This window comes from Amphibalanus amphitrite, unplaced genomic scaffold, assembly GCF_019059575.1.
Source record: "Amphibalanus amphitrite isolate SeventyFive unplaced genomic scaffold, NRLGWU_Aamphi_draft 000055F_arrow, whole genome shotgun sequence".
In the NCBI taxonomy this organism is placed as follows: domain Eukaryota; kingdom Metazoa; phylum Arthropoda; class Thecostraca; order Balanomorpha; family Balanidae; genus Amphibalanus; species Amphibalanus amphitrite.
Genome location: NW_024881551.1, coordinates 1,304,422 through 1,315,816, shown reverse-complemented (window position 1 = coordinate 1,315,816; position 11,395 = coordinate 1,304,422).

Here is an 11,395-nt window from a genome sequence, read left to right as displayed (position 1 = left end):
GCGCGTGAACGGCGAGGGAGGGGAAGAACGAATGTCCATAGCGATACTGAAGAGCGGTCCCGCCGTTTTTTCTTGCTTCTGGTATGTTACCAGCACATTGTTTCGCTATTTGTGAGCTGAAGCAAATATTTTATTGCATTAAAAGCTTGTATTTTCAATTATTTTCCCAATGATTCAGCCGTATGTAGATAATGATGATTCTCATAGGTCATAGGTAGACTTACACTGTTTGAAACATTCCCTCGGCATAACTCGTTATTTATTAGGAAAACTTACAATGTTTTAAATTTTATCATGAAAACAATCACAGTTTTTCAGTCTTGAATTGTGGAAGGACAAACACGAGAATGAGAGCTGGACACATCGCCAAGGATGTGATGCGCCTCGGCATCTAATGGCCATGAGAAACTAAGCCATTAATACCTGTGATGAAAACGTCACTCTGTCATTTATTTGGATGCTGAGATGCGCATAGCGGCAAATAATTAATGCGAATTCCCCACAATTAGTTTTTTAGTCGTCTGTGTTATGACCTTTTTTGCACATGCCGGACGATTTGTCTGGGAGGAACCGTTGCCGGCTGTTTTAACAAATGAGACGTTCCAGGAATGTCTGAGAGAGCCGTTGTCTTTTTGTGAGTGAGGAGGATAGATTGTTCCACGGTCACAGTTCGTTCGCATATGATCGGCAATACTGCCGGTTCAAAGAGCCAGGCATGATTACAGGCTCGTTATGTTGCGGAATTAGCCCAGCTAATGAAGGAAACATTGCTGAAGTCACTCCTTCATTTAAAGAGTCAAAGCCCTAAACTCCAGGACTTACAGGCCCGTTGAACAGTGAACAGACGAACACGGTGCATGAGGTCGTCCAGTTCACATCTAACCATCCAAACTCAGTGAGTGGTCAATCAGTGCAAGTGAGTTATGAACAATGTGCAAATTTCAATGTGCAATGTTTCACTTTATCAGTGGTCGGCATAGTGTGTAGCTGGACTCCATGTCCGAAACCTGTCAATAGGTGATTTAGTGTATTCAGAAAGATTTCATTGCAATCAGCGATGCCGAGCACCGACGTCGTACATTTTGACTCTAAGCACCAAAGCTGCACTGACCTGATGCCCAGTTTTGAATTGAATAGGCCTAGCATGACTCAGTATTTATATGACCTGGAAGAACTAATGCTTTGCATTCTACGATCACAAACGGTTCACGATAAATGCAGCTTTTGGATATTTCGAAGGCGTTTTTTTATCCAACTCATTTAAGTAACAGCACATGGCAAACCTTGCACCAGCAACAGCACACGTTTCTCGCAAGGTAGGTGTGAGTAAAGAAAATATAAATTTCAAGAAAAGGTCCAGGTACCGCTAACCACATGCTGCTGCGCATGTGGTGAGATTGTCAGAAATCGTAATACCAGTGATAAAATGGTTGTCAAATGTTGCGGTTTGCCAGTTGGTAGGCAGACTGGGACGAATACAGCATAGCTGATGTATTGTTCCGGGTACTATTTGCTTCGGATCATGACTGCAGTTATTGCTGAAAGTAACCGCTCAAATCCATGAGCATGTTACGGCTTTATGCTGCCTAACCACGTTCCATCACAGTCCTGAATGTTTGAGTATAAAAAAGAAAAGTTTGATTACGAATTTCATGTAGCTGATGAAGATATTTTTAATGAATGTTTTCCTTGAAGCCTAAGTATAGATTTTACATTGATCACTTTCAACACATTCTTCAAGGTATTTGATTAGGCTCACTGCTGTCTATGTTCAAGGATGGTGCGTTTGAAACTCTATATCCCGGACCACCGAGACCCCTAGACAGCGACCGTGCTAGTCACCGTCGTGCAGCGTCGCCATTTGTGGTGTCTATCTCGGTGATGAAAAGTGCCGACAAAGCTGACGCCTTCGCTATTTGCACGGATTAAGGTCCACGTGCGGCGAGGGTGACAGTGAAAAACACGAACAACATCGCTCAACATGGTTTTGCCGCGTAAGTCGAAAGTGAAACAGAGGCAAACCATCCGTGTAAATCGCCAAATACCCACCACAACCCGGATATTTTTGCGTGCGGTCCTGGTCTAATCCGACTGGAAGCGTTCGCCAAGGACATGCGGTGACATTGCCGCACGGTCAGAGGCGATCAGAAGGTATAAGTGCGTGTTTTACCACGGCAACATGGCTTTTCGGGAAACGCTGTAGATAATCATGCCTTTTACTTCAGTTCTTCTCTTCTATAATGCTAACGGTTTTTTCCCTAAACGCATGCCTCTCAGGCAATGTTACTGCGACGAACGGTGGCTGAACGCCTGGAGGTGCCTATTTGTGTATGCATTTGTGTGCGCACATGTAAAGAAAATTTGCCACTTGAATTTATTTACATTTACTTCAAACAATAACTGCTACATAACTTATTTACCTGTAGTTCATTAATACCGCCATGTGTTGATCGGCAATCGGCTCTACACTGTTGATGTTTAGCCTCCTGTGCGGCAGCTACGAGTGCGCCCTATCACCTCCATCACCCCCCCCCCCCGCCATACTCCCGCCCTATGTGTGCGTCTCCACCTCGTCTCCTTGTTCCCAGAGGACGTCCATCTCCGCCGGGATCACCGCCAGTCCACCCGACCGTGTCCCAGTTCCTGCGGAACCTCCTCTCCCCTCCCCCGCCCTCTGGCCGTTCCGGTCCCCCGCCCAGAACCACTGACCGGCAGAGGTGTAACCCTGAGCATGCCCGGTTTCGCCTCAATGAGTGTCGCGTGCTAGGTGTTGTCTATATATGGAATTATTTTACGCATTTTCTTTGCACTATATGATTAAGGTAATTTAGAAAGTCGGCTTCGTTCAATAGTGCATTCAGTTTTTTCCTTTGTGTTGTGTAACTACTACACATTCGTGTGTAAACGAATTAAAGAGCATATGATTGTGTGAGGCATCAAGTGTACCGTTAGGTGATATGACTTCATTAATATCCGATTGAGAAGGCGCGTGCTGACAAGCCGAGGTAAGCGTAAAACGACAAAACATACAAGAAGCAACGATCACGGTATCGCACGATCACGGTGTGACCTCACGCAACGTCACGCCACGCGGGTGCACGCACGCCCGCGCGAGAGCTGGGGTGAGCTCGAAATCCGGCAGGCTTTGTGCAGTGCAAGCAGCGCGCGCAGTCTTTGTGGGTGCGTTTATTCCTGCATACGCTTGTGTATCGTAGCCTGTCAGGCGTCTATCTGGGCCGATAAGAAGTCAAACGCTCTGCTGACAGGACCTAACTAGTATTGTGACGACTCGGCGGTCCGCTTCCCGCCCGGAACAGCTGCGGTGCGTCGCTGGTGACGCGGTCAGCGGCGGTCGCGGCGCGGGGCGTGCCGGCAGAGCGACGATGAACGGTGTTTGGGTGGCGGCGAGACGGAATGAAGCAATTAGGGGGCGCGCGGCGCGCGCGGCCGGCCGCCACCCGGCCTGGCGTCAGATTAGAGGGTGCACGCCCGCCGCCGCCATAGCCGAGCATAAACAAAGCAGCGCCGGTGACCGAGCCGCTACGGTGGAGGCACTAGCGGCGGCGGTGGTGGGCTCGACTTATGTTGGAGCCGGCTGGGTGGAGAAGCTCATGCCGAACTTCGTCATGCTGGCTTATGTACCGAATATTTGGGTGATTTGCTTCTTTTTAGAATGCCGGCTAAGATATTGAACACTAGAAAGTGCGCATGATCGTGAAAAAGTGATTACTACGAAGGTCAGACCGTCAGAGTAACCCAGCTTTTGATACCTGCTTAGGCTATTGAAGACATTTTTTCCAGTTTAGTTACTCAAGCAAGCTGTAAAATAACGCTTATTAAGTGTTTCTTTGATGTCCTTGTTTTTTTCTCACTTCTTCTATTGTCATTTTCACTGCCCGTTTAAAATCATCATGAGAGGATTTCGACACTGGTATTTATGGTATTGAATGTCGTTACTGTAGCCATAGTTTCCATTCATCAAGTAATCGAATGATTGGTGCTATTATCTCATTATAAATTGACCACAAATGTCAGTTTCTCGATAATCATGAGAAACTTTCAGTGGTATAGTTCGTTTTTTTTTCAAAAGGACGCTGGCTCAAAGTTCATTATCGAAACTCTCACGTGAGTTTTGGCAACTTCAGCGTCTGGCTAAGAATTTCTTGCCGAAAAAATGATCGATTTCAAATTGTGCTCGGTAAATACATGGAAATTGTGACTTCAAAAATGAGCGTACTGTGATGACGTCACTGGTGGCAGCTGGCACCCAATGTCCGTACGAAAGCATATATTGCCAACGAATTTGGGAAAAACTTCGTGTTTTGCTCTTACCGAGGCCCGAATCAAGTAAGTGATTCTTTCCATGATAGTTACCTATGCATTGCAATGCAAGTTCCACAGCATGACGTCACCACTGTTCTCATGTCTAGTTCCAAAACGCAAGCATGGAATTTATGGGGAATAATTCACATGTTAAAATAAGGCGACGTTCGAGTTTCTCAGGTTCAGTTTTTGCCCGTTTTGCTCGCTAAAACACGTGCTTGTTCGAAAAACATACTTGGAGCCAGCGTCCTTTTGAAAAAAAACGAACTATAATAACGAAATTTGAGCTTTGTGTTTGAACCGTTACGGTTTACTGGTATTCAGTTTACTGCCAACACGAACTTTTCCTTAAAGATGCGAGGCTTTGGTTTAAAAAAGAATCGAAGCAAAAGTCGAGCGGACAGCCGGACAGAATGCTTTTGAGAAATCAGTGCTATATTGGAATCTGCCGATATGATCTATCTAAGGTTTTTGCCATTTCATTCTGCATAGCCCTTCCCCTCCAGATGAACCAGATGGGATGCCTCTCTCTCTCTCTCAGACGAAACATCAGCTAGCAATAATGCATGATACCAAGTTCATCTATTCTTTATTCCGTCATTTTCTGTGTAGATCTTCATGCTTAGATCCACCGTCTTGGCATCTCCTAAATAGACAATAATCCTACCAGCTCATCACGCGGTGATCCTGTGTGATCACCGGGGTTAAGACCACGGTCACCGAATGGATGGTAGCCTGGAAGGGCGTCCCCATTGTCTGCCGGCGCCCTAAATCGGCTCATTGAGCGGAGCGTGCTCGTCAGCAGCACCCCGACCCTCGGCCGGCTGGGTGCGTCCGCCCGGAAGTCAGAAGGAAGACTGAGGATCGGCAGACGGGCCAGCGAGCTGCCCGACCAGTTACCATAAATTACCATCGAGACGCGGGCTCGGCCAGGCAGCGCTGCCTCCCACCGATCCCGGCCGATTCGAACTGATTCGAACCGATTCAAGCTAAACAAACCATCGGCAGTGGGACGAGCTGCCCAGAGCGACTCGGACACCCGATGCTGAGGGCTGTTGTCACCGGTCCACGGGGAGAATACTGATTATTCGCGCCGCCGGCGACTGGTAAATGAAGACGGGCAGATGAGCCCGGGATAAGGGTGAGGTAGGACAGGTATATGGCTCACGCGGCTCGTGCCTAGCATTAGGAAGCACCAGCATCCGGCTAGGTGTTCACGCGACAATGACTCGGACCAGCACAGTGCCGGTGGACAATGGCGCGGGGCAGCAGGGTGACGGCGGCCCTAAACAACGCCCGTGCCCAAACTGTCGCCGGCTGGCAGCGAATTAACTGCGCCGGGTTCATTCAGAGGCATTGTGGCGCTCGCACGGGGTGACAGGACGGAGCCAGCGTCGTTTCGCTAATTTTTGAGCGGAGGAGCGGGGTTCGATGACTTCAGCTGGAGGCGAAAAGCAGTTCCTCCGGATGTTACTCACATCCGACGGCTAGCTTGTTGGAATTGCTAATTCTGCTCGGAGCAGTTAACGAGCTATGCGGTTGCATTTGATAATTGCATAATGCACACCCAAATAATCAAATTGCTTCTATTATCCTCTTAAGTTTTAACCCTCGCTTTTACTAGATGAAATAAACTTAACCATATAATAATTAACGATTTTGCCAAACTATTCGTACTTCAATGAAAGGCACGTTTCAACTTGCCTAACCATTAGCTGTACATTTGAAAACAAATGTTTCCTTCATACATGAATGTAAACTATGAAAGCTAACATTCAGCTCTTAGAACTATCGACACCGCCTCGTCACCTGCTCCTGCTCACGTGACCTGCTCTACACTACAGCCCCATCGGGCGTCTCCTATCACGTGACAATGTTTACGTCGTTCCTCTGTATCTCAGTGACAGCTGAGACTGTCCTCCTCTAAAGGTGAGCCGCCACAACGGGCAGGCAGTAGCTGGTTCGTTTCGTGCCTGTGCTATCGACTGATCAGTGACTCCGCGGGATCGGCACCTCCAGACTCCCGGGGCCGGCACTCCGGCGACCGGGTGAAACTGACGTGACAGACACCGGTCGGCGTGCGAAAGGATGTGGCACTTAGGCCCCGCCGGGCCGCTGCCAGGAAGGAGCGCAGAAAAGCGAAAGTTAATGAGGTGCCGGTGAACTACGCACGTGAGGTCTAGGTTGAGGCGTGAGAGCGCGTGCGAAAATTGTTTTTTGTTGTGTGGTGTTTGGACAGAGTTGATTAGGCTTGAAATGCGACGGTGAAATGAGAAAAAAGTAAATAGCCGACTAGTTCTGGTGAAACTCGGGGAAAGCACTTGAAGTTTCAGAACACAATTGTGTTTCTTATGAGCAATTTTCTTCTTAACCCTATTAGTGGCAGGCTCCTGGCTACCCCTATTAGTGGCAGGGGGGGGGGCTGTTTACGACCCCCCTTGATATCTCGAGATCTAACGGGCCGATTTTCAAAATTCAAACGGCATTCGATTTCGCTCAACGTGATCTACATTTCTAAAAAATAAAAATTGAAAAAATGTCAATAGGGGGGGGGGGGGTAGAGGGGGGTAAAAACGGGCAAATTGCAGATACATTTTAGACTGTTTATCACGGCCAGGTTTCTGAACCAATCTTAACGCAACTTTTGCCGATCGATAGAGAATGAACCAGGAATTCACATAGATCCAAAAAATATGCATTTTCAAAAATCATAGGCGGATACAGATCATTGAGATTGGGGTACACAAAAAGTATAGTAAATAAGGTTTTTGTTGGTACTGTTTCTAAAAAGGGTGGTAACGGTCTTGTTATGTTACGATTTTCTTATGAGAGAACGACTACAATTGTATTGGTCATGCATAGGCGATGTCAGGGCACCTATGTTGGGAGGTAAAACATAGCCCCCCTTTTTGGACGCCTGGATCCGCCTATTATAGCAAAAACGTGTCAAAAGAGGATGCACAATAACTTTGTATATGTTATCACATGACACCTTTCATTCACTGTTCGTAAAACTGGTGCATACAGTTATAATACATCAGCATCGTGATCTTCGCCCAAATGACTCGCTTCACGAATAGGACCCCCCAATTCCCAGTGCTCTGGAGCCGCCCCTGGTAAAGTTATGAACTTGAAATTTTCAGGGAATGTGCCCAATTTAGTTTTAGGAAAAGTCAGAAAATTTCAGCATCGTAGCTTCAGCGGTTTCGGAGATATTCCCGAAAAACCTGAGGGGTGGATGAAAACAACCCCCCCCCCCTGCCACTAATAGGGTTAAGACCATAGATGTTCTATGTCAGTTGTCTGGCTTATAAGCCATACAACAAACAGTGGCATAAATGCCACCCACTAACTCTTCAAACTATGTACTGATTGATTTTAGGCTTCCGAAAGTTGCGTCGGCAGCACTGGATTTCTATGTGACTGAGAAACAAACGGAGTTTTTCATACAACTCATATCGCAGCACGTCTGAATGAACCATGACCCGGCTTAGCTGACGACAGGCGGCTAATCCGAACGGCAGCAGGACGCAGGTCAGGTCAGCCTGCCGACGTGACCTCTGCTGGGTGACACCGGAAGGCGTCAGACGGTTATTGGATCATTGTCGAGTCCATAAAGATGCCGGAACTGTCCCCGCGACTCAGAAACATTCCCACAGTGCGGCCTGAACTGCACACACACGACCGATTCAAACCGTCCCCACCAATCGAGCACCACCCCGGGCTGACCTCGGCACCAGCACTGGACACCGACTTCCTGCGCGACCAACCGTCGCCAACGGCGGCGGCAGCGCGTCTCTAACGACCGACGCTGACCGCTGCCTCGTCAGTCGCCTGGGAGAGTCCTTCGCGGCGCTCTCAGAGCTCGGCGACAAACGCGGCGCGATAGGGACAAACAGTAGCTGGCACCGAGCGCCGCCGGCGGCGACACAGCGCGGCCAGCCGTCTAATAGACCACAGACGAACGGGGCGAGTGACGATAGCCAGACGGGACGAGTGATGCCGTCGGCCAATGGGCGATAATGAGGAAGAACAGTGGTGGTGACGGTTTTAACTGTGCTTTGTTCGGCGTGCGGTGACAGCGGTGGTGGTCGCCGGTGGTGGCCGCTGGTCTGTGGAGAGGGTACGTGGCCGGCGCAGTGGGAACTGGGACAGACACCGGTGAAACGAACTAGTGTCGGGATCTGCTGTGTGGCCAGGGGTTACAGGACACTAGAAACCTTTTCGGGCGACTGGTTTACCTTGGTTGATTCGCCCGTTGATTGTCACTACACGAATACTGTCACATGACAGAAGCTATACATACTCGACGGTTATGGCCATTGACCATTCGGTAGGCAGTGACCAGTTTGTAGGCCACTTGACTAGTCTGTAGGCAGTGACCAGTCTTAAGGCAGTGACCAGTCGGTAGGCAGTGACTATAGTTTGGAGGCAGGGACCAGCCGGTAGGCAGTGACCAGTCTGTATTAGGCAGTGACCAGTATGAAGCCAATTGCCAATCGTAATTGAGTGATAATTGGGCCCTGGGAATCGTTGAGCAGCAGCAGCAGAGGCCGCTGTAATAGCAGTATAGCGGCAGTGGTGGCGTCGTGATAATAGCCACGGACTGAAGACCAGTAACGGTGGCGATGGCAGAGGGACACCCGTAGCGGAGTACCGGGAGAGGAGAGAGATCCGGGGCAGGGCGGGGGAGTCGGGGTGGGGGAGGCGGGTAGCGAGGAGGGAGGTCGGGAGCGCGGCGCTGATTGAGCCGTCACTCCTGCCGTCTGCCGCCGGGGACTGACAGCCCACTCAGCACACCTCAGTGGCCGCCAGACAGCTCTGCTTACCAGTTGTTCCGGGTAGCGGGACCGCTGGCAATGTTTTGGACGAGCGCAAATTAATCAGCAGGGCCGCTGACGTGAAACCACACAAATTCGCTCGTATCTAATTACGTGGGACAGCGATCACCGTACGGTAACGGCCGAAGAGGGGCTATATTGCGAGTAGGACCTGTTACGCTGGTATAGATCTGACGGTTCAGGACTTAGATGTGCTCTGTGCGCCGTGTGTGGACTGTGTCCCGCTAAAAGAGACTTTCAGTATCCATTGGACATGATTGGTACTTCATGAAGCTGAGGAACACTATTCCTCACACCCCGATCCAGGCTGCCCTTTAAATTGGCCCCTGGTCCGGGCTCAGAAGCTCCCCCCAGGAGCCTTAGCCCCGTGCTGACACCGCGGGACTGGCCACCGGTCGCATCTCTATATCCATTTACCTCCAGGGAGGCACTAAATTACACTAATCAGAAGATATCATGTGAAGTGGCTCCTCTGCAGCCAAAACTGGCCCTATTATTTGTTGGCGACTGGCTATGGGCCATGCGGCGATTATTTGTTGGCGCCTGGTTATGGGCCACGCGGCGCTGCTGCGTGCATTTGTAGCGCTCTGCGGCGTTCACAATTAAGACGGTGTAATTTTCCTGACGCGGTGCTGGAGAGCGAGGAGAACCGCCGTGAGAACAACGCCACCTCGCCAGTCTGACGGTCGTGCAGACCAGCGCCGTAGCTGATGGGAAGTGCGAGAACATTTCGGTCTCCACCGGCACCGAGCCACTCCGCCGCAGCTGAGGGAGTGGAGAACATTTCGGTCTCCACCAGCACCGAGCCATATTTCAGGAGCAGCGGAACGTTTATTACGTGCTGCTTGTTTCCATCTACCTAATTAGCATGTTCAATGCCTTTGACAATAACGCTTCCTACTTACGGTATGTAGGTAGGTACTGACACTCGCACGGTATAGCTGACCTACTCGTTGCGATCCTCTCGCCATTCATGTTCAGGTCCTTTGGTGGCGCTCGCTGCCCTGACTCTGACACGGACTCGGACCCTGTCCCCGTGTCTCAGATGTATCCGGCCGTCCCATTTCTCTAACGTCAATGGACACGTCTGAGTTACGTGTGAGACTCACTGGGTGAATGGTAGTCCCGCTAAGACCGACTGAATGTGGCCGGCGAGCCGAACTGGACGGTCCGCGCAGCGCCGCAACGCTTATCACCGCATCTGGCCGCCGCTTAGGCCAACGCGTTTGCACGCTGACTGGGCCGATGATCGGCCTAAGATTTGGATTATTCAAGCCATAACCATATGCATCACGGGTCAACTGGGCTGAAGACCAAGAAACGGGCGCTTACGTTCGGATAATGGGCTTATTCCATTCAAGCGTTGGTTGAGTCTTATTGCGTAGGCCGTAAATGGTTTGCAGGCTTCTTCATCTGCTTTCGGCTCCTTTCGTTGACCGGTTGAAGGACGAGCAGTCTCTAAGAGGATGAACAGGCACTGAAGTCAGTGCGTGGTAGCCTTGTGCGCGCTGCGCGTACTTATTAGTAAAGTAATCCTGCGCGTACTCTTTGAACCGGCAAGTTTGAGCCGCGAGAAGCTCGCTTTCTGATGTACGACGATATATATTATTTTATGCTTAAGAGTTTATTGGGCGTCATCTCTGCTCCCTTAATTATAAAATGAGTTATGCAATTAAAATGGCAACTGCCTTATCAGAGACGATTTCTAGTCTGATACTTGATTATTTTGTTAGTTCCTATGCAAACAGGCTGCTTTTCGACCGTTCACCACTCCTCTGAAGACCTCCACTACTGGCACTTCCACCAGGCAGTGAGCTCGGTCTACCCCGCGCTCGCCGTCTGTAATTGAATCCGCCGTCGGCCGGAACTGAGCCGCAGAGCTGACCCGCTCGGCGCCTCGGCCCATTTGCATGGGTAAAGATGGACTTTGTTTTTGGGTGTCCTGCTGTGCGGGGCGGCCGCTCTGATTTCAGATGTAAATGGGAGGCGGCTGGCCGGCCAGCTACCGCCTCTGTGGGTCAGAGCGGCCTACCTCTGTGGGTCAGGGCAGTACCTGGGCAGTACTGTGGGTCAGGGCAGTACCTCTATGAGCCAGGGCAGTAACTGGGCAGTACTGTGGGTCAGGGCAGTACCTCTGTGAGCCAGGGCAGTAACTGGGCAGTACTGTGGGCCTGGGCAGTACCTCTGTGAGCCAGGGCAGTACCCGGACAGTACTGTGGGCCAGGGGGGTA